General features: G+C 41.6%; 1 long non-coding RNA gene and 1 pseudogene across 1 annotated transcript in view; one reads left to right on the top strand and one right to left on the bottom strand.

Annotated features, from left to right (window-relative positions):
* Positions 1-490: 490 nt before the first annotated feature.
* The window catches only part of LOC141407579 (uncharacterized), a 33,635-nt gene continuing 10,086 nt past the window's right edge, over positions 491-24,039 (bottom strand). Inside the window, exon 3 of the long non-coding RNA XR_012417185.1 lies at positions 491-1,003. This is a non-coding gene — a long non-coding RNA (uncharacterized lncRNA). The remainder of the gene's footprint in view (positions 1,004-24,039) is intronic.
* Positions 10,679-11,107, top strand: LOC141409177 (peptidyl-prolyl cis-trans isomerase A pseudogene; annotated as a pseudogene).

The following is a 24,039-nucleotide window of genomic DNA, read 5'->3' on the forward strand; positions in this document are numbered from 1 at the left end:
ATCTTGCTGCTGCTCACTCTTTGGGTCCCCAGTGCCTTTATGAGCTGCAACACTCACTGTGAAGGTCTGCAGCTTCACTCCTGAAGCCAGCGAGGCCACGAACCCACCTGGAGAAACGAACAACTCCAGGGGCGCCACCTTTATGAGCTGTAACACTCAGGGCAAAGATCTGCAGTTTCACTCCTGAAGCCAGTGAGACCACGAACCCATCAGGAGGAATGAACAACTCTGGACACGCCACTTTTGAGAGCTGTAACTCTCACTGCGAACGGTTTCACTCCTGAAGTCAGCGAGACCACGAACCCACCAGAAGGAAAAAACTCTGGACACATCTGAAGGAACAAACTCAGGACACATCATCTTTAAGAACTTCAATACTGTGAGCATCCGCAGCTTAATTCTTGAAGTCAGTGAGACCAAGAACCCACTGAAAGGAACCAACCAATTCCAGACACACCAATACGGTCACATTCTGAAGTACTGGGGCTTAGAGTTTCAACACATGAATTTGGGAAGGGGGAGATGTCATTCCGCCCATATCTACCTACTTGCTTTGAAGAATTATTGTGAGCAAATGATTAAACATGTGAAAGCACTTTCAAAACTGGAAAGCACCGTACAAACATAAGGCAATAGCATTAAAATATGACAAATCTTGGCAACCATTCATGCACTTTACATTTCAGGCACTGAAGTATTCCCTCGCAATGTTATTGACATTATTCATTTCACTTCAACCCGGGCACTGTGTGTGTTATCGCACATCCTCAGCGAGTGACACCCACATCACTGTGTATTGCTTGTTTTTTGTCTTTCTGGAGCTTCGGGCTTTCAGCAGCTCATTTCAGGGTATCCCAGCTACCTCCTCAGAGGCCCGAGGCACCACCTTCCCTCAGAGGGAAAGCTGCCTGCGAGGCACCGGCAAGCGCCTGATTTCCCCATCCACCAGCTGCGTAGCCTTGGGCAAGGCCCCTCTGTGCAGCACTTCGTCCCGATCCCACGGCTGAAAAAGAGGGATAACAATCCTCACAAGGAGACTGAGGATTAATGAGTTAATCTTTATAGAGCATTCGGAGAACACAAAATGGACAAACCCCTATTTATCTCTTTGTAGAACTAGCCTCCAAACTAAACTCCCACTAGGAAACCAGGACCCTTTTATATAATGTTTACTTGAAGGAAGCAATTTGCAGATTCTAATAAATCGTAGCTTCCCAGAAGTAGGAAAAAGGCACACATTTCACTATATCTGAGTAAGTAAAAAAGTAGAACAATCTCTTCCCACTGAAGGTTTTGCTTATCAGAGGCTAACACAGGCCAGGGAGAAACTGTGACCTGTGGTCTGCCTTGCCTGTCATGGATAAGGAAGAACCAGAGACTCTCCCCGGGGCTGTCAAATGTTTTTAAAGCTGACATCCTTGGCGTCCACAACCTCCAAACTCAGTGTGTGGGAGGAGGGGATGGATACGATTTAACTGCCTCCCGCAACTTGCCAAGCCCACCACCATTTTCCCAGGCTAGCAGTAGCCATTCCTTGCTTAATAGCAGTGCTTTCAAGCCCCTTCAGAGACAGGAGTACTGCAGCGGCCAAAGTGGGAAGTCCTTCTTCCAAGTCTACCAAGGCCTTTGACCACTGCCAAAGCACCCCAGAAGAGTCTGTCAGCAGGAACTGTCTCTGTTTACCATGTTGCATTAACTCTTTGCTCAGAATCAATCACTCCACCTGTGATTGATTGCCTCGGGCCACCAATACTGCTTTGGGGGGACGTTTTTCTCCATACCACATCCTTATTTTCCTTGCCTCATTCCCAGGCAATTTTCACCACAGGTGTGGCAACAGCCTTCTAAAGGATCTCCGTAATTCTGCTCCCTAATCCCTACTGCACGGTCTTCCCTGCTCGTCTCCACCTATTCAACTTCTAAATTTGAAACAATAAAATCTTCCAAATCCCACCTCTATTCTAATATCCCTTGGAAGTTCCTTGTTTAAAGGATCAGTAGAGATTAGCCAGGCCAAGAGAATGTCTGTGTGTGAGACGGGTCGAGGAGGGAGAGAAGAGGGCCAGAGAGCAACAGGAACTGCAGAACAGCACATACAAAGTCGTGATGTGAGAACGTGGCTCGCATATGCAACTACTCAGGACTCAGCAAAACTGGAACCTAGAGGGAAATAAAGTTGGCGAGGGTCAGCAGAGCCAGGCCCCCTGTGAAGGAGTTTGGACTTTAGGAGAAAGTGGGGGCCATTGAAGGATTTTAAGTAGGCAAGTGTCACAAACAAGTTTGCATGTTAGAAAGATTTCTCTGGCAACGGAGTGGAGAATGCATTAGAGGAGAAATACTGGAAGCAGAGAGACCATCTGAGAGGCTGGTGCAATGATCCACAGATGACGGCAGCAAGGGGTAGGAAGGAGACGGGATGTTAACTTCAGCAGCGTTACTCAAAGTGTTGTCCTTGGGCAAATGCCAACTTCTGGACCAATGTCTGTCCTCCAACTGTTTTTCCTGATCTGTTATGAGATGAAGAACTTGTGCCAGAATGTAAAGTCGAGGCACTTACTGCTTCATCATAAAAAGTCTTACTTTAGGGGGAAAAAAAAGTCAGCCCTACCTAACGGTGTGCTTAGTGAAGTATTTGATTTACATTCTGGCCCAAGTCCCTTATCTTCGTGAGCATGTAACAAACAGTCTGCAGACCAGCACTGCAAGTGGCACTGACTCCAAGGACTTTCTGGATTGATGATGATTTGGATCAAAATGAGAAGTTTATAATCATGGTGGGTTCGGTAAATGAGGGAGCCAATACATGCTTATAAGAAAAACAGGTAACCCAAGTGTGGTCAGGGTGATAACCTGAATGAGTGATGCATTATCTCACTCATTCTTTGAGGACTCCAGCTGAGAAGCTGGATCCCAGAATGGAATTACTGTGGGTTTTTGCATAAGTCAGAAGTGAGTTCAAATCCCAGCTTCATGACTGACTGTGTAAACTTATGTTAGTTAGCTGACTTCTCTGAACCTTATTTCCCTGTGTATAAAATGGGAGAAATAATACCTGCTTCACAGCGATGTGAGCTCGTGACCTAGCATGTGGCAGGTGTTTGTTTGCTGTTCCCCAGATGTGGCACATGGTAAGAATTCTTTGAAAAAAAAATGTGCTGAATATCATTTTTAAAATAAACAGAAAAGTAATGAGAAGACAGTTTTCAAAAAGTGATACAAAGTTGAGAGTGTGTAATCAGCTCTTCTAAAACATCAAACTGTGAAAAGATAGATCTGTCTGCAGTCGAGTTGTAAAATACACTTTTCTTACCCCATCTTCCTCTCGCAGACACTTCTTCCTACCTCCAGCCTCAGCCTCACATTCTGGGGCCCAGCCTTGAGTCATCTTGACTAAAGACCTATCCTCAGCCTTGGGTCTTGGTCTGATAACAGGGCTCTGTCTTGGTACCTGTTTTGGTCCTGTTGATGTTGTTACAGGTATCGTCCCAATGCTCCCTCTGCTAGAGCACCTGGGTTGCTCTTGCCAATCCCCTCCCAAAGAGATTCCTAAGTTATCAGGCCTATGGCTGTTGCCCTGGTGCCTACTTGCAGACAATTGTGCTTGAGAACACACCAGAAGCCCACTGCCAGCTTGTTTGTATCTCTTTTCAATTTGCCTGCTGGATTCTGATGCCATATGCTGTCCCCTCAGGCACCAAACTTTGCAGTCAGATGGAAACTTGCCCAGAGCCTGATGATTCCAGGGGTCTCCCATCCCTCAGTACCTGCCTTAGCCCTAGTGTCAAATTCAGTTCTATGGCCAAGCTTTTTGCTACATGTACCTGAGACAAGAAAACAAGACAAACGATATGTATTTTATGTCTATAGAGCAGTTTATAATTTACAAAGTTCTTTCACATTATTTCATTTGACCCTCTGACACCAAACTCATGATACAAAAAATAAGAAATTTTCCTATTTCATAGATAAGTGCAAGTGACTTACTGGGGCAGTCAACTGTCCCAGTTTGTCCAGGGTTGAGGGGGTTCCCAGACCGCAGGACTTTCATTGGTAAAACCAGGACAGTCCTGAGCAAACTGGGATGGTCAGTCACCCTATATCACATAGCTAGTAAGTGACTGAGCTCGGAGTTGAACCCAAGGCACCTAGCCCATACTTACTGTACTTATTGAGTTATTGAACTCAATAGTTATTATTGCTAATATTATTGAGCTCAATAACTGTTAAATGAATGACAGACACCTAGTCTGTCTCCTTTCCACTGTGCCATGTGCTTCTCCTAAACAGCATTCTCTTCAGACTAATACATGAAGGTGTTGTTTGCCTTCTTTCTTCTTGAAATGCCAATCAGTGGAAAGGAGAGGGGAAACACTGCTTTGCAAGAGAAAAGCATCCTTGCATTAACTCCATGTCAGAATAATCACTGACAGTAATAATTTCAACAAAAGAATTAATTAACAGAGTGTGTAATTATCTTAACAAGAGCTTGAAATCAAAAATGATTGTGATGGGCCACTAACCCAATCAATATATGTATTCTGCCCTGGGATAATCTAAGACTGATTGCATATATGAATATTCAGTACATGTAAATTTTAAATCCTACCATCAGATAACAACAAAGGGTTGAAAGAGATTTAGTGGTCAGTATGTGTCCTTCCGTTCAACCTTGACTTCACTGAAACCGTCTCAGAAAAGAGAACAATTGGCGTTCCTTTTAAAGATGTCCCACTGAGGCAAGCCCAAGAGCTTTTTCAGGTGCCACTTTCAGCCACCACTGAATGATGAGTACAGCTTAACTTCGCAGCTAGTAAAAGCAGTGCCGGATATCAGAGCCTGTTAACTTTCCCTCTACCGGAGTCTCTGTGCAGGACACAACCTCCAGTTTCCTATCCCCTCAAACCCCTGCCAGCTCAAGCTCTCCTCTGTCACCCAGGATGCCACTATCCCCCAAGACTGTGTCTAGCCTTTCTTTTGACATATTTCCTTAGTTAACTTATATGATCTTCTGGGATAATTTTTTTAAGAGATAGAGTCTTCTCTGTTGCACAGGCTAGAGTGCTGTGGCACTGTCAATCATAGTTCACTGCAGCCTCAAACTCTTAGGCTCAAGTAATCCTTCCTTTTTCAGTCCCCCGAGTATCTGGGATTACAGGTGCGTGCCTCCAAGCCCAGCTAATTATTTTATTGTTTGTAAAGACAAGGTCTAGTTGCTGACCAAGCTGGTCTGGAAGTCCTGGCCTCAAGCAGTCCTCCCACCACAGCTTCCCAAAGTGCTGGGATTACAGGTGTGAGCCAACACACCTAGCATCTTTTGGGATAGTTAATTCCAAAGATTTGTATGCACCCAACATTTAACTTTTTTCCTTTCTGGATACCCATCATTCACTCAGCAAACATTTAGGAAATGACTATAATGTGTCAGGCACTGTGCTAGGTACTGAGATTAGTTATAGAAAAGTTACAGGAGTTCGTGAGGCCGTTAAGGGAACACAGAATAGAAAAACCATTCCTGGAAGAGAGGACAGCATCACATATACAAAGCAATATGCTCAGAATACTACAAATGAGTTCAAAAAAGCGGGAAGCAGGAAGTCTCTAGGAGTTGGCACCCATGGCCAACTGGATAATTCGGTACTTTGCCAGGAAGTCTTCTCTGGCTCATTTTGAGAGAAGCAATAGCTTCTGCCCCTCACCTGGAATAAACATAAAGCATTCAAGACCTCTTGAGGCCATCGTCTCTTATTTTCCAGTTTCCAATTGTTTTCCACTGTGAAAATATCTTAGCTCCTATTTGCGTTTTCTTTTCCATCTGTCTCTCTGTATATACCCTATATGCTAATCGACACCAATGTTTTCTGCCAGCAACCGCTGGGAAGGGTGGAGTAGCCATCGCTTCCTGAGACCCAGGAAGAAGAGAAAACCATGAGGTTATCATCTCTGTGCTATGATTAAGCCACTGAGTGTTTCCTTCAAAGTCTGGTTAACCTATCTTAACACAACCTCAAATACTTGTCTCTGCGAAGCATACTCTATCAACTGAAGGAACAGAATCCCTTACACTCCCAAAGATGCTTTCCAATGGCAGAAAGGTAGCTAAGCAGAGGACTGGCTTAATTCAGGCAGTATTCAAAGCCATACCAAGAAAGGGAAGGGAACTGAAAGAAGGCTAGGAAAAGCAAGGGAGGAGGAGAAAGTGGCTCTCTAGAAAATGTTCCTGGCTCTCAACACTATTACGGGCATGACAATCACGTGCCTGCTCCACACACAGGCTCAGCTAGGAGTGATTCCACAAGTCCTACCCGCCGAGCCTGAGCTGATTGGAAAAGTGATAGGATCTGATCCAAGGTCTGTCACCTCACAGGCTGGACAACGGCCTGTGAAGCAGCCTGAGAATGATGATACTGATGGCTGTAATAATAGTAGCTATGATTCATTAGGGGTTACTATGTGCATGGTAGATAATTTATCTCACTTAATCCTCACAACAACTCTTTGAGGTAGATACTATTATTATCTCGCTTTCACAGATGACAATACATGTTTCAAGAGGTTTCACAAGTCTGCCAAGCTCAGAGGATTGAGTCAAACTCTGGTCTGTCTGATTTTAGAACCAAAGCCTTCCTCACCTTTCAGTATTGCCTTTCATTCATTTATTTATTTATTAAAAAAAAAATTTCTTCTGTACCCATTATTAACCAAGCACTATGGCAAGTGCTGGGGATACAGTGGAGGCCAACACTTAAAAAGACCCTGGCCCCTGAGTCTTATACTGTACAGAGGAGATAGATACACAGTAAGCAAATGACACAAATAAGTACAGGCTGCATTCAGTACTATGAAGAAGACAAAGGGTTTGTTATGATAGGTATAGGGGAGGCCGGGTGTGGTGGTTCACGCCTGTCATCCCAACACTTTGGGAGGCTGAGGTGGGCAGGTCACTTGAGTTCAGGAGTTTGAGACCAGTCTAAGCAACATGGCAAAACCCCATCTCTACAAATTTTTTTTTAAAAAGCTGGGCGTGGTGGTGCATGCCTGTCATCCCTGCTACTCAGGAGGCTAAGGCTTAAGGATCCCTTAAGCCCAGGAGGTGGAGTTTGCAGTGAGCTGAGATCGTGCCACTGCACTCCAGCCTGGGTGACAGAATGAGACTCCATCTCAAAAGAAAAAGAAAAAAAGAGAAAGAAAGGAGAGGTGTAAGGAGACTCACTTAGGTGGTTAGGGAAGCCCCCTCAAGGAAGGGGCATTACACTGAGATCTGAAGGATGTGACAGAGCCAGTTATAAAGTGTCCCGAGAAAAAGGCAAGGGAACAAGTGCAGAACAGGCCAATCAAAAAAGAAACAGAGGCCAGTGAGGCCGGGTGCCTAGAGAGCTTGGCAGAGGCCGGACGTCACGGGCCTTAAAGACCACCAGAGCAATTAGAACTGGCTTCCAAGTGCAATGGCAAGATACGAGATAGAGTTAAGCAGTGGAGAGTGGAGATGGCTGGTTTACTTTTTATTAAAACGAGAAGGGGCATAATGTAGTAGTTAAGTGCATAGACTCTGAACCCAGAATGCCTGCACTCAAATCCCTGACTTGCTGCTTACCAACTCTGTAACTGTGATAACCTCTTCTGTGCCTCAGTTTCCTTATCTTTGAAATACAGACACTAACCAGACCTGCCGCAGAGGGCTGTTGGAATGATTAAATTAATTATTATTTGAAACCACGTAGAATACTCTTTGGTACCTAGTATAAACATGCTTAAAAAATACTTAATTTCCATGGTGAAAATATAATTTCCATGGTGAAATAATAAACAGATAACTAATAGATGTCTTTACAAATATAACCATATAAATTTGTTTTGTAGACATACAGAAATGTAATATCAAAAGCATGTTTTCCTTTCAGTGAAGACTTTTTACATTGTTCTTTCTCTTTCTTCCTCTTTCTCCCTCTCCACTACATCAGCAACTGCTCCCGCGTAAGGAAATTTATGTCAGGAACGCCATATGTTTCCGACCACAGAATTCTAAATAGGCAGACATAAGATTTATGTGCATACACATGTGTGGCATTCTTTTATCTTTGTTTTGCAAAAATTAAATTACTATGTACAATTGACCCTTGAACAACTCAGGAGCTAGGGACGCCAACCCTCTGCACAGTCAAAAATCCATGTATATCACCACCACCAGAAAAATATAAAAAGAAAAAAGAAAAAAATCTACTTATAATAGTTTTGACTACCCCAAAACTGAATTACTAGTAACCTACTGTTGACCAGAAGCCTTAATGATAACATAGACAGTTGATTAATACATATTTTGTTTGTATATGGATTATATATGTATTCTTACAGTAAAGAAAGCTAGAGAAAAGAAAATGTTAAGAAAGTCATAAGGAAGAGAAATATATTTACTATTCATTAAGTAGAAGTCAACCACCATAAAGGTCTTCATCCCTCATTGTCTGCATAATGAGTAGACTGAGGAGAGGAAGATGAGGTAGATACCTCTGTCTCAGAGGTAGCAGAGGCAGAGAAGGTGAAGGAGGTGGAAGGGGAGGCAGGAGAGGAAGGCACTCCCTTGGTGTAACTTTTATTGAAAACACACACACACACACACACACACACACACACACACACACACACATATAAGTGGACCCACACAGTTCAAACCTGTGTTGCTCTACTGTCAACTGTATATCTTTTTCTCACTCAAACCAGTATAACTCCATTTCATCATTTAAATGAGTGTATCCTGGTCCATGGGGGCAGATATACCATAATTTATTCAGCTGTTCCTCAACCAATGAACGTTCATTTATCCCCAGTTCTTTTGTTGTTACTAACTCTGTATCAGTAAACATTATTGTTCAAATGACCTTACAGTCTAGTGGTTTCACCTCTATGAAGTAGATTTCTAGGAGTGAGTAGATTTTTAGGAGATTGCTAGCCTACATAACATAATTGTTATTTTCTAAATAGAGATAGATGAAAGATCACTTGTTTAAAAGACTAATACTGTTGTCATTTTCTGCAGGAAGATATGCAAATGCTCATTTGCCTACATCCTTGCCACAGCAGGTCATTTTTGGATGGATGCCAACTTATGTTACTTTTTTCATAAAAATATATTTAATGAAAATGTACATGTAGCAAAAATACACAGATTATAAGTATACAGTTTGGTGAGTTTTGACACGTGTTTATACCATGTTATACCATGTCACCAACACCACGATCAAGATATAGAATATTTCCAGCACCCCAGATAATCTCCCTTGCAGCCAAACCCCACCCTCTGTAAGCAACCACTGTTTTGATTTCTATCAACGTAAATTAGTTTTGTGTGTAATTAAACCTCCTATAAATAAAATCATGTAATGTACTTTTTGGTGTCTGGCTTCTTTTGCTCAACGTAATGTTTCTGAGATACATCCCTGTTGTTGCATGTATCAATAAGTAAACAGTAGATAATCAGGGCTGGGCATCGTGGCTTGCACTTATAATCCCAGCTACTCAAGAGGATCACTTGAGCCCAGGAGTTCAAGGTTAAAATTTAAATGAAACAAAATGTACAGATTCCATATGTTCCATTTAGTTTTGACAGTTGTATACACCCATTTAACCACCATGCCAAATATTTCCATAATCTCAGGCTCTCCTGGTCCTTTGTGGTTCATTCCCATGCCACTTTACTCCATCCAGAGTCTGTTCTAGAGCTTTATACAAATGGAATCATAGAGTATGTACTCTTTATATCTGCTTTCTGTCATTAAACATAATGCTTTTTTTATTCATTTGTGTTGTTGCAGTTAATGGTAGTTCATTCCTTTTTATTACTGATTAGTATTTCATATAGCACAATTTGTTTCTCCATTTTCCTGTTGCTGGACATTGGTGTTGATTCTCATTTTTTAGATTTTCTGTATAACACTGTCATAAATTTCTTGTGCAAGTCTTTTTGTGGACATGTATTTTTATTACTTTTGTATAAATACCTGGGATTATAATTGTTAGATTATAGTTTGATGTATAAATTTGTAAGAAATTGACAAGCAGATTTCCAAATGTAAAATTTTGTAAACAAGGTTTTTTATGTAACAAATCATGTTGTCTCCAAGTAAAGACAGTTTCATTTCTCCCTTTGCAATCACATGCATTTTATTTCTTTTTCTTGCCTTATGGTATTGGCTAGTGTCTCCAGTGCAGTGTTAAACAATAAGTAATAAAAGCAAACTTTCTTGCCTTCTTTCAAGACTTATAGTGAAAGAATTTAATATTTCTTTTAATTATTATTTCTTAAGACAGGATCTTGCTCTGTTGCCCAGGCTGGAGCACAGTGGCACAATCATATATCACCATAACATCAAACTCCTAGGCACAATCATATATCACCTAGGCTCAAGTGATCCTCCTGCCTCAGCCTCCTGAGTAGCTTGAACTACAGGCATATGTCACCACACTTGGCTAATTTTTATATTTTTTTGGAGAGATGGGAGTCTCTGCATGTTACTCAGGCTGGTCTTGAATCCCTGGCCTTAAGCGATCCTCCTGTGTTGGCCTCCCAAAGTGTTGAGTTTACAAGTATTAGCCACTGTGCCCAGTTTGCATTCAATATTTCATCAATAAGTATAATGGTGGTTTTGCAGACACCACCACCGCCAGGAGTCCAGTACTACCCACTATGGTCAATTCCACTGTGTTCTTTGACATCACCATCAACAGCCAGTCCTTAGGCCTCATCTCCTTCAAGCTGTTTGCAGGCAAATTTCCAAAAACAACAGAAAACTTTCATGCTCTGAGTACTGTAGAGAAAGGATTTGGTTATAAGGGTTCCTGCTTTCACCGAATTATTTCAGAGTTTATGTGTCAGGGTGGTGACTTCACACGTCATTATGGCATTGATGGCAAGTCCATCTATGGGGAGAAATTTGATGATGAGAACTTCATCCTGAAGCATACAGGTCCTGGCATCTTGTCCACAGTAAATGCTGGACCGAACACAAACGGTTCCCAGTTTTTCATCTGCACTGCCAAGATTGAGTGGTTGGATGGCACACATGTGGTCTTTGGCAAGGTGAAAGAAGGCATGAATATTGTGGAGCCCATGTAGCGCTCTGGGTCCAGGAATGGCAAGACCAGCGAGAAGATCACCATTGCTGACTGTGGACAACTCTAATAAGTTTGACTTGTGTTTTATCTTAACCAACAGACCAATCCTTCTGTAGCTCAGGAGAGCACCCCTCCACCCCATATGCTTCAGTATCCTATAATCTTTGTACTCTCACTGCAGTTCCCTTTGAGTTCTGTCTTTTCCTTATTCCCTTTCTATGCCTAGCTGGATTGCAGAGTTAAGTCTGTAACTATGAAATAAAAACTAAATAACAAAAAAAGTGCATAATGTTATCTGTAAGTTTTTTATAGACACCCTGTATGAAAGTAAAGCATTTTGTTTCTATTCTATTCTTCCTTTGCAAAGGTTTCTAATTATGAATGGATGTTCTATTTTGTCAAATGCTTTTTCTGCATATATTGAATATAACTATCATAGTTTTCTCTGTTTTTCTTTTATGTGTGAGTTACACTGATTGGTTTCAAGAAGACCTTGAACTAAGCTTTCATTCTTAAGACAAGCTCTACTTGGTAATAATATATTATCCATTTAAGTCATTGCTAAATTTGATGTACTAATATTTTGTTCAGAATTTTTGCATCTATGTTCATGAGGAATACTCATCTATAATTTTTTTATTTCTTTGTTTTATTATCTGTTTTTAAAATTTCTTTGACAGGCTTTGATGTCAATATAATTCTGGCCTCGTGAAGGAAATTTGGGGCAGTTCCCTTCTCCTATATTTTTTAAGAAGTTTGCAGGCTGGGCATGGTGGCTTATGCCTGTAATCCCAGTCTGAGGGAGTCTGAGGCAGGAGGATCACTTGAGTCCAGGAGCTTGAGACCAGCCTGGTCAACATAGGCAGACTGTCCCTACAAAAAAATTTGAAAATTAGCCAGACATGGTGGCATGCACCTGTAGTCCCAGCTACTCAGAAGGCTGAGGTGGAAGGATTCCTTGAGCCCAGGAGTTTGAGGCTGCAGTGAGTTATGATTGTGCCACTGCACGCCAGCCTGGGCAACAAAGCAATAATCTGTCTCAAAAGAAAGAAAAAAAGTTTGTGTTATATTTGTATTATTTCAACTGGGCATGGTGGCTCACACCTATAATACCTGCACTTTGGGAGGCCGAGGTGGGAGAATCACTTGAGCTCATGAGTTTGAGACCAGCCTGAGAAACATAGTGAGACCTTGTCTATACAAAATAATTTTTAAGGCTGGGTGTGGTGGCTTACACCTGTAATCCCAGCACTTTGGGAGGCTGAGGCAGGCGATCACTTGAGGCCAAGAGTTCAAGACCAGCCTGGCCAACATGGCAAAACCCCATCTCTACAAATACAAAAATGCACATACAAAAATTAGTGAGGCATGGTGGTGCACATGTGTAATATCAACTATTTGGGAGGCTTAGGTATGAGAATTGCTTGAACTCAGTAAGCGGAGTTTGCAGTGAGCCAAGATCACATCACTGCATTCCAACCTGGGCAACAGAGCAAGACTCTGTCTCCAAAATAATAATAATAATAATAATAATAATAATAATAATAATAATAATTTTTTAAAAGTTAGCATGGTGTGGTAGCACATGTCTATAGTACCAGGTACTTGGGAGGCTGAGGCAGGAGGATCCCTTAAGCTCAGGAGTTTGAGGCTGCAGTGAGCTATGATCAGTGCCACTGTACTCCAGCCTGGGCAACAGAGTTGAGAACCTGTCTCCATTTAAAAAAAGAAAGATTTATATTATTTCTACCTTAAATATTTGATAGAATTCATCATTGAAACTATCTGGGTCTATTGATCAGCTACTTCTGGATGATGTGGTATGAGAGAAGAAAACATATTCATGGGCTCACTCCTGTGTCTCCTTCTTTGAAGTGGGTTCCCTGCTCAAATGCTGTGTTTTTGAGAGTCCAGGCCTAGAGGTCAGGAACTGTAAGCCCCCTAGAGAGTGGTACTGGCTGAGATTTTTGCATTCCCAGAACTAGTATTTATCTCTGTGAGAATGAAATTCTGGCCCTTCCAGAATTTAATAGTGGATTTGGTGGCAAATCAACTACTTGCATGGAAGGGGCCAAAGGTAGTTGATTAGACACCAAGTTACTGGTTGTCCTCCTTGAGGAACAGTGTTGTATTGCCGTATTAGGGGTAGGCACATTGGTCTATGCCACTGAAAGTTTGAATATTCAAAAGAGGCCATAGCTATATTGAACCTGGTAAGAAGTCCATGCTGTTGACCTATACGTAGCTTCCATCTCTGCCACAATAGCGCTTCTTGTGCTGGTTGCAGGGTGGCCAATGACAAAGACTAGCTAACATCAACTGGCCAAATAATGTTAAATAATTGGTTGCTCAGTCCCTCTTTGCTGTTGGATGTGTGCAAGTGAGGGTTAATGTGTGATACAAAAATCTTTGCACTTTATGCCCACTTTCATATTTCCTCTGCCTCCATATATCTACCTGAGACTTCCTTGTCTTCAGTCTTCTAGTCCTTTTCCTTCCAGCCCCCTTAACAGATAACTAAGGCCATTTTCCACTATCCAGGATTTTTTGTATGTTTTTGTTTCAGGCCACTTCTCCTTTCACACAAAGTGGATGACTCAGTATACTTAGAACAGCTCTGCCCATTGAGAATTTCTCTCTCTCCACTTTCAAGATCAACTCGGATTATACCTATAATACAGTCACTGTTTATAGTCAGCTTGCACACACATACTGAGACCAATCATTGACAAACCAAGCTTATGCTTTTTCTTCCTCCATCAGCTGGTAATGTGAGACCACTTACGTGGCCATAGATGTGAGCTGAGAAATAAACACTTGTGCAACTATGGAGAGTGATGTACTGTATACTCATGCCCTCTGGTTATACGTGGGCTTGACCTCGGAAAAACCATTATGATGAACACCAGCTGGGCCTGCTCTAATTTGAGATTTGGTAAGTTCCACCTGTGACATTTCCAGCAAATTTGGGGCCCGAATGACAGAACTGCTTGCACCACAGCCTCGCTTTAGTGGACAGCTTTTTCCTTCTCTGGACCCCACTGAAAGCTAGTGGTATTTCTAGGTGTATAGTGTGTTATCTTATATACCCATAACTGAAAGATGCCTACCACACACTGAGCTTCCTTCTTTGTGATAAGGGATGCAAGATGTGTCTTTTAATTTGGAGAGGATAGTCTGGTGTTCCCCAGACCACTAGATCCATACTAACTACATCAAAGTGAGAAGTCAATAAATCTTCATAGTGTTTATCTTGCATGTGTCTTATGAAGTTTTCTAGAGTAGTATCCAGTTGGCATAATGTCACTGATGGAATGAATCAATATGACTTGTAGTGAAATTTCAAGATGATCCAAGTATCTTCAGATTATGTTGTGATAAAAGTAAGAGGGTCAGCATAGCCCTGGATTAAAGCTGCAGTTGAATATTATTCACGTCGCATGAATGCAAACTATTTCTGATCTTCTTTCTAATTGGAATAGGAAAGAATCCATTTTCCAAATCAATGACCACGTGCCTTGTACCCGAAATCTCATTAACCTATTTTATCTTATTTATCTAGCAATAAAACCACATCCGGCACAGTAGCTACAACTGGGGCTATCACTTGTTTGAGCTGTGGTTTTCTGCTATTATTCTCCAGAATCACCCAGTTTCTGCAGGAACCAGACTGGTGCCGCTAAATGAGGGTATGAGAGTGAGTAGTGATCACCATCCCTGCATTTTTAGATCTTTAATAGTAACATTCATCTCTGCTATTCCTCTCCTCCAGGGTTCAATTTTTCTCTATTTGTTGCCTTGGCTGGGGGAAGGGGTGTACGGACGGTTTCCAGAGGTTTCCACTTGGCCTTCTCCACTATGATATGGCTTTCCCCAAGGTCAATGATGCAAAGTGGGGTTCCTCTAACCGCCAGTATGTCAATCCTAGTTATGCACTTGGAGATACGGGAATTGATCACCGGAGGTGTGGACCCACCGTAGCTGGAATTTACACAGGCATTTATATGTTACCTGGCCTCGTCAATCTCCAATCTCACGGGGGCAGAAGGAGGACCATGATGACACTGGGTCTCTGGAGATGAATCAAATTAGACAATGTATCCTTTCTTTGGGGCAGGGACTTCTGAATTAAGATGGCCCTCCCGTGCTATCCCAAGTTGAGGTGAGAGAAGGGAGCCTTTGTGCCCCTACTGGATCAGTAATGGGGTGTTAGCTGCCCTGAAGAGGCCTTATCTCTGAGTATGTTTGCCCGGGATTCCCATCACCACAGCAATTAGTTCCTTATTCCTGAAGGGACATTTGGACAGTGGATCACAGTATCTACTACAGGATTGTCCTTAGAAACAATGTCTGTAAGGGAGTAAAAAAGCATGATTGGGTGGAGGGAGAAGTTGAACTGCGATGCAGTTATAACAGAGTCCTCAGCCAATCCAGGAAGCTCTGGAACTGACATGCCCCTTCAGAGTGTCCTGAACTCTTGTACTCTTTGTACAGAGCGTGTACTCTTGCTTCAACCAGCATGGAATGCAGGCTGCCCGTCAAAAAAGGATGCAAAGCCGGTTGCCGTGGCGCATGCCTGTAATCCCAGAACATCAGGAGGCTGAAGTGAGCAGAGGTGATTTGAGGCCAGGAGTTCGAGACCAGCCTGGCCATCATAGTGAAACCCCATCTCTACTAAAAATATAAAAATAATCTGGCTGTGGTGACACACGCCTGTAGTCCCAGCTATTCGAAAGACTGAGGCACCATAATCAGTCAAACCCTGGAGGCAGAGGTTGCAGTGAGCTGAGGTGGTTCCACCGCACTCCAGCCTGGGCGACAGAGTGAGACCCTGTCAAAAAAAGAAAGAAAGAAAGAAAGGAAAAGACAAGAAAAGAAAAGAAAAAAGAAAAAGAAAAAGGGATATATAATCTTAAACCAAGGACAATGCTCAAGGAGGGAATCCTTGTGAGCTGCCAACAGCCAATACTTTCAACAGTTGGGAAAATGATTGCCTTAGTCTTAAAGGGAGTCTCTGGGTGGTGTACCACAGTCTCCATAATAGGAATCAGCAGCATATAGACACTAACTGACGCCATGAATATGGATGAGATCTCTAGGGGGAAAATGTGGAGAGTAAAGAGAAGAGCATCCAGAACCTAGCCCTAAATCAAACCAAACCAGTAGAAGTCAGTTAGAGAAGGAGAGCTGGCAAAAAGAGATGGAGAAAGAGCAATCAGCATGCTAGAAGAAATTCCAGGAGAGCAAAGGGTCACGGAAGTCCAAAAAGATAGATAGAATTATCTACCAAGTGGAATAAAACTGAGGGGCTAACAAATAAAAGACAAAAAACATGTCCATTGTTTTGTCAACATGAAGTCCACTGATAATTTTGAGCAAAAATTATTTTAGCAAATGCAATACACAGAAGCCAGATTACAGAGTGTTGAAGGATGAAATGGAGTTCAGGCAGTGAAGACAGCATACATATTCATAAAACTTTTTTAGCTTTACTGTACAGGGGAACATAAAAATGGGGCGGGGGAGGTGGTAGCTGAAGGGAAATAAGGGCTTACAGAGGATTCTAGGTCTTTTTGTTTATTTATGCTTGCTTCTTAATTTGGTATCTATTAGAGTATGTTTGTAGTTGGGGAAAGAGATGAATAATGGTGGAGAAAAAAATAAGAGAAGAAATAGGGACAATATTTGGTTGATAGAGCAGCTGGGTCCCAGGACAGAATTGGAAAGGATAGCCTTTGGTAAGCACAAAACTATGAGAAAAGAAGATGGGGAGAGATGCAGGCCAGATTGTTGATTTGATGGCGGAGAATGAAGAAGTTCTCATCTGATGCCTTTTATTTTCTCAATGAAATATAACAGTCTTGGATAGGTCTCTGTTTTATGCATTGCAGATCTGTCTCCATCCTAAACTATGAAGGCTCAAGGCTCTGGTTCTCATCATTACACAGGAAGAGAGAAACAAGGTGTGGCTTTGAAGAGCTGACAGCCACTTGGCACATGTCACTTCAGTTTTTTGCCTTCTTTCTTTATACTTCCATTTAGAGTCATGTGTGCCAGCTTTCAGACTGGTAAACAGAGGGTGGGGCTGAAGGTCAAAAGGTGATGAGATCTCAATCTGAACTTACTGGCGTGATCAGCTGTGCTTCCTCATTATAATCAGGAAATCCTGGAGTGACCCATCCACCAAGAGCACATCTGGAGGGAGGGGGCAGGGTGTATGGTAAGGAAAGGAGGGGCTCACCTCCCTTTTCTAGGCTCAAAATGGATCGTCATTTCTTTCATTCTTATCTTTGCATATATTCCTATAAATACATGCACATTCAATCTCTGCAATATTTTGTTTGCCCTTTAAGGCTCTGTAGTTTTTATGATCTCCTTCCCCACTAGAGGAGATTTCACTGAATTTATAGATAAGGTCTGTTGATTCACAGATAGAGCAAAGATAGTCGATATTCTGTCTTATGTCATAAAAGCATACAGATATTACTGGTAAAACAAAGAAAATAAAGCAAGATATATTTCTTTTTTGTTTTCTGTTTGTTTCTTGAGAAAGGGACTTGCTCTGTCACCCAGGCTGGAGTACAATGGTGTGAACATGGCTCACTGCAGCCTAGGCTTCCTACGCTCAAGAGAGCCTCCTGCCTCAGCCTCCTGCCTCAGCCTCCCATGTATCTGGGACCACCACACAGGCTATTTTTTTTTTCTTTTTTTCTTTTCTTTTTTTGGTAAATTAGAGACACGATCTTACTGTGTTGCCCAGGCTGGTCTCGAACCCCTGGCCTCCGGTGAGTGTCTTGCATTGGCCTCCTAAAGTGCTGGGATTATAGGTGTGAGCCACCACACTCAGACACAAGATACAGTTCTTGACATGAAAAAATATTCCCAATATATTGCTCATTAATAAAAGTAGTTTTTTAAGTGAATATAGGCTGGGTGTGGTGGTTTACACCTGTAATCCCAACCCTTTAGGAGGCTGAGGAGGGAAGACAGCTTGAGGCTAGAAGTTTGTGACCAGCCTGGGCAACATAGCAAGATCCTTTCTCTACAAAAAATTTAAAAATTATTCAGGCTTGGTGGCATGCACCTGTAGCCCTAGCTACTCAGGAGACTGAGGCAGGAAGATCATTTGAGCCCAGGAGTTCAAGATTGCTATGAGCTGTGATTGCACCACCACACTCCAGCCTGGGCAACAGAGACAGACCCTGCCTCTAAATAAAAAAAAAAGAGGGCCAGGCATGGTGACTCACGCCTGTAATCTCAGCACTTTGGGAGGCCAAGGTAGGTGGATCACTTGAGGTCAGGAGATTGAGAACATACTGGCCAACATGGTGAAACTTCTTCTCTACTAAAAATACAAAAATTAGCTGGGTGTGGTGGTGCACACTTGTAGTCCCAGCTACTTGGGAGGCTGAGACAGGAGAATGACTTGTACCTGGGAGGCGGAGGTTTCAGTGAGTCGAGATCGCGCCAGTGCACTCCAGCCCGGCGACAGAGCGAGACTCTGTCTTAAACAAACAAACAAACAAACAAACAAAAAGAGATATACATATATATACATAAATATACACTTTTAAATGGCTAACATCTCTTAAGTGATTATGATGTGCCAGTTATAACGTTAACTCTGGATATTGAAAATGAAGGTTACATTTTTTAGATTTTAGCAGTAGTTATTAATTTTTCTATATGCATTGCTTATGTAAATAAAAGTTAATTTTAGAGCCAATATCAGGTTGCTGGTAGACTTTGCCATTTACATGCGGATTCCATGGTTCCTCCTCCCCATTTGCAGCCTATAATTGTATCAGACATGAGGTCTGGGAGTTCTTTGCTCTAGCCTGACTGAAGCTTTTCTCTGCTCTTCAACATTTGCCATGGCTTTGGGGCTAAGTTTGGAACGCCCTGTAGAAGCTGATAATTTCCTGAGCTCCGTAATTTGCTAACAACAAATTTCATGTGTTCAGCAACATTAGCTTAATCTAATTCCTGTTCTCTTCTAAAAGAAGCTCCCAGACTTCAGAAAGCATATGCATGGCTTCCCATTACTTCAGGGTTTGTGGCTTTGACCTCAGAAGTCTCTTAACTGCTTGAATGCCAGAAGCAGTTCCATCCTGTGACTGCTTGCTGTCAGAAAGAAGGCAATAAATGACTCCTCCACACTCTTAATGGTCTTGTTTTCCACTCTACAACGTCTCTGGGTGTAAGACACAAAACTTCGCCTTTTCTCTCTTATCAAGTCTGAACCCAAGAGAGATGGTAAAAGTGTGCTCAGAGGAACCAAGTATGTTTTCGCAACTTGGCTATCTTATTCCAATCAGGAAGTTACCCTGACAACCAAATAACTGCTTTTTTTTTTTTTTTTTTTTTTTTTAACCCTACTCTTTGTCTTCTATAAACTCAGTTTCTTCTTAGGGAGTTAGCCTGCCTCCTAAACTCCGAAAACCATATGATTCGTTTTAAGCCTGCTGACGATGACGGGCATGTTGTTCAAATTGTTGGAAATCTTTGTCCTGATTTCCCTCTCTCGAAGTTGAAAATGATCTGAATGTTGGCATCCCACAGTTCCTAGTAAGCCTCCCTGTTTCCTTTGGAGATCACAGCTGAAGGAAGGGGGCTGACAACACATTCCTAAAGGTGATATTTTAAAGAGAGTAATCCATGCGAACAAAAAAGGGACAGAAACCCACTATTATCATGTTTCCTGATTCTTCAGGGAGGCTTTCTGACCTATTGGCTGATCTTTTGGTTATTGTACTATTTCGCCATAGTTTCCTAGGGAGTATTTTCCTGAACAACTAATTATGCTCGTTTTACCTAACACGAAAAGAATACTCTTTTTAATTTGAAACTTTTTTTTTTAATAATTCTAAACTTTTCATTTTGAAAGCTACTTAAACTCTTTGAATAAGAACCAAATTTGAATTAAAAAGAAAAAAAAAGTAAAAGTACCAGAAGACTCAATCAGAAACTAAATTGTTGTCTTTCATTTCCTAAGTTTTTTATCTGCTCAGCATCCCTGTTCCTGATTACTGATTTTTCCCTGCAGTTATTTGGATGCAATTACCTCCACCAGTTAGTTGATTTTCCTCGATTTCAATCCAAAGGGCCATTATTGATTAAGGGCAGGGGCCTGAGGAATGGGAGGCACAATGGTTAAAGCTAGGCCTTGATCACAACTAGAAAAATGACTCAGAATGCACGCCCTTTTCCAAGTGGGTTGGTAACCGCTTCTTCGTCTACAAAGGTCGGCATATTCACTGCATTCTTTTTCCTTTTCTCTCTCTCTCTCTCTTTTTTTTTTTTCCTAGGCAACTGTGGCAGGGAAAATGGCATTTCTTCCAAAGAATATAAAGCAAAATACTTGGGGAAAGGACCAGAAGCAGATCCGCCTGGACATCTCACTTTTCTGCTTGGTGGATCTTGAGAGTGAATAGTCTCAGCCATCATCTGAGATCTGGGCGCTACTGCCTGTCACCTCAGGCTGACATCATGATTGCTTTAAACACTTAAGGATCACCTGCACACATTGTTCTCTAGGGGACCCATGAGTCAAATGACATGTACACAAATAAGACAAACTCATAAAGAGGCTATGTGAGACAAGGATATCGCTATGTTTATACAAATAATTTCTTAAAATTTAACAGTTAATAAATATGACATGTAGAAATTGGCTATTATTAATACCGTATGCCCATCAATAGCTGCGGTATTGCACATGGATCAAAATGGATTAGCAAGGATCATTTCTTCAAAGTACCTCTGATATCACCAGTGAAAAGTTTCCTGAAAGTCACAGCAGCCCAAGGTCAAAAAAAAATCTCTATTTCAAAATGACAGAAACTCTAGGAACTAACATTGTTCTCTTTTAAGATAAAAGGATGTATCCCCTTCCTCTGAAACAGGAACCTATGAAATCTTTCTTTATTATGAGATAGGAAGCTCTAAAAGGATCCTCTTCGTTCTCCCTTAAAGACAAAGCAATCAAGGAAATCAGAAGGAAGAACGAGATGTCAGCGTGAGAGGAAAGAGATTAAATATGCTTTAGTTTAGTTTATACAATCCTTTGAAGACTCTCCTTTTATTCCTTCTCCTCTCTAATTCTTAAAATGCCAGCCCCATAACCACTCTGAATCATCATTTTAATCTGATAGAAAGTTCACTTTGATTCCAGAGGCTGCTGAGGAGTACTTCATATCAAATAACTACACATTCTTTAGGGAGAATTCTTCTCCCTACATTCTCAAAGACACCCCCCACCATACACACACACGAAAACACACGTACGTGTGCATGTCCACACACTCAGTCACTCACATTTTTTTTTCTTTAGTGAGTGCTTAATTGGGTTTTTTCCTTGACCCACCCTTTATCTTTTTAGCAAAACCTCAGAGAATTAAAAAAAAAAAAAACCAGCAGGGCTCTGTACGCCACCTCCAAATGCCACAATGGCACAACTGTGACTGGTCAATGAATTGTCCATCCTTGCACAGAAGTTGAAAGCAAACTTCAAAGAACTCTAGTTGTGACGGCCAGGATTTTAGAGATTAAGATTCCAGTACATTTTATTTTCAGTAACCTAATGGGGCAGAGCACTATGAGCAAGAATGCACAAAACAAAGCCAGAGAGAGGGAAAAAATATGAACAAGAAAAAGAAGAAAATAAGGATAGATGGTGAAGATGCTTTAAAATGGAAAATTCAATATGATATTTTAAATTAATCATAATCTAAACAGAATAGGGGAAAATAATTTAGCCTGCAAGAACAAAACACAGGCCAGGCATAGCACATGCCTGTAATCCCAGTGCTTTGGGAGGCTGATGCAGAAGGATCACTGAGGCTGGGAGTTTGAGACCAGCCTAGCCAACATAGCAAGACTCTTGTCTCTCAAAAGACATTTTTAAAACTCTCAAGAATGGAGAAGGAAGTAGTTAAATTAGCCTAGAAAAAAGAAAAAAAAAAAAGAAGCTGGAACCAAAATAATATGGAGACCTTCACTGTTAGCAATTTTAAGTGGCTAAAATCTGTATTTTTTTTCCATTTCCTGGCGTGTAAAGTTCTCTTTACCAACACCAAGATCAAAATAAGTAGTCATCAGACCATTAGTCAGCACTTCTAATAGAATTGCATCAAACCTTAATCATCTCTGAAAAGGAGTTCCTCATTCTTCTCTTCAAAGTGATAGCTTTTAGACCAGTCATCATAAACTAAGTTTTGAGTTTCATGTTCAGGGTTACTATAGGATAATTCAATTTACATAAAATCTTTACTCAAAGACCTACATTTTTGTTCGTAACGATTTTCTTTTGTGGAATGGTCTTTAGGGCCAATGAAACCTAGGTTCACGTCCCTGTTCTGCCAATTAATAGTTCTGTATCCTTGAACACAGTTTTTAAAAATTTCCTTCAGCCTCAGTTTCTTGCTGCATGCAATGTTGATTCTAAGGATTAAATGAAAGAGGCAATATAAAAGGACCTTTCTCATCACTAGTATATAACAGGTGTTCAATAAATTACAGCAATGATAATCATCATAGTAAAGAATCAATATTCACATATATAAATGGACAAAAGAGAAAGTCCTGGAAAAAGAGCTAAAGTAACAGGGGACTGTAAATGTACATATACGAACAAAGAGGAGGTCATGCTGTATGTTTTTGTGTGTATGCATATGCCTGTACCTGTGTCCAGTGTGGGAGAAAACTGCAAGTACAGGAGAAAGAAAGAGAGAGGTCTGACAGCAAAGATGGAGAAGAGGATAAGGAAAAATAAGAGGAAGGGAGACCCTTTTAGAGAAAGCAAAGGGCACATTGGGATCAAGAAGAGAGGTCTGGCTTAAAGGTCTACAACCACTGTCAACTCCAAGTCAACAGACAGAAAGAAAAGTTCCAGGGCCGCCAACACCTGGGTGCAGTCCAGTCACCTGGATGGTCAGAGAACCATAAAGCTAATAAACAATGAGTTCCTTAAGGCACCAGTCATGCTTCTGTAACAAGTCAAATTTTGAATATCAAAGTGCATCTTTTTTTGCCTCCTTGAGTAGAAATCTTCACATTAGTCTGCCCTAGCCAATGACTTGCCCAGATGGAAAGTCTGAATTTATTATAGAAGAAGAACAAGAGAAAGAGTGACATTCTGCTTCTGTCTTTCAGAAAGTAAGTTTTTACAAGCCTCTTGAAAAGGGATTTGCTTAACTCCCTTGTGAGGCATTAGTATTTTAACAACCAAGCATGGAGATTTCTGATCAATATGATTTAAAAACAAAAATAAAAAGAAGGTAACCTGCTTGTCATTAAGATTAAGCTAGAAAGAGTCAGGAAGAAGATAGAATAGAAAGAAAGAAAGACTAGTCCTTTATTAGCGTGGAGAACTGTGAAAAGCAGAGAGAGAGGGAAATGAAATGGTGAAGGTTGTCCTAATCTCCCCTCCCACAACTCTTCTGAGTTTGGCCCAGGTAGGGAAAGGGGCACTAGGAAAGCAAAGTTAACTCCAAAGGCAGAGTGGGGGCCACTATTGAAAAGACTACTCACAAACTTGAAAGAAGAGGCTCCGTGTGTGGCATGCTCCCATACAAACCTAGGGACCCAGCCCACCCCTAGGTAGGTCAGACATGGTCAGACAGAGCGAGGTAGAGAGGACTCAGAAAGAGCAAGCCTCTCTGCTTATCAGAGGCAGGTAAAGCCAGGACTGGATGAAAAGCCAATCAAACTTCAAAGGGATCTCTAGCACCAGGGGAAACTGAAATGAGGTCAGGTCAGCCAGAGCACACAACAGGACTTTAACCAGACCCAGTGAGACCAACCACAGGTCACACCCACTCAAGCAATCACCCCAGGGCAAGCAATACCAAATGGGAAAGAGATAATTGGCTGGAGGTCAGGCAAGCAGAGAACTGTGGCTGAGGACGCCACCTCCTCCCCACCACCATGAGG

This window comes from Macaca fascicularis, chromosome 1 (genome assembly GCF_037993035.2).
Source record: "Macaca fascicularis isolate 582-1 chromosome 1, T2T-MFA8v1.1".
In the NCBI taxonomy this organism is placed as follows: Eukaryota; Metazoa; Chordata; class Mammalia; order Primates; family Cercopithecidae; genus Macaca; species Macaca fascicularis.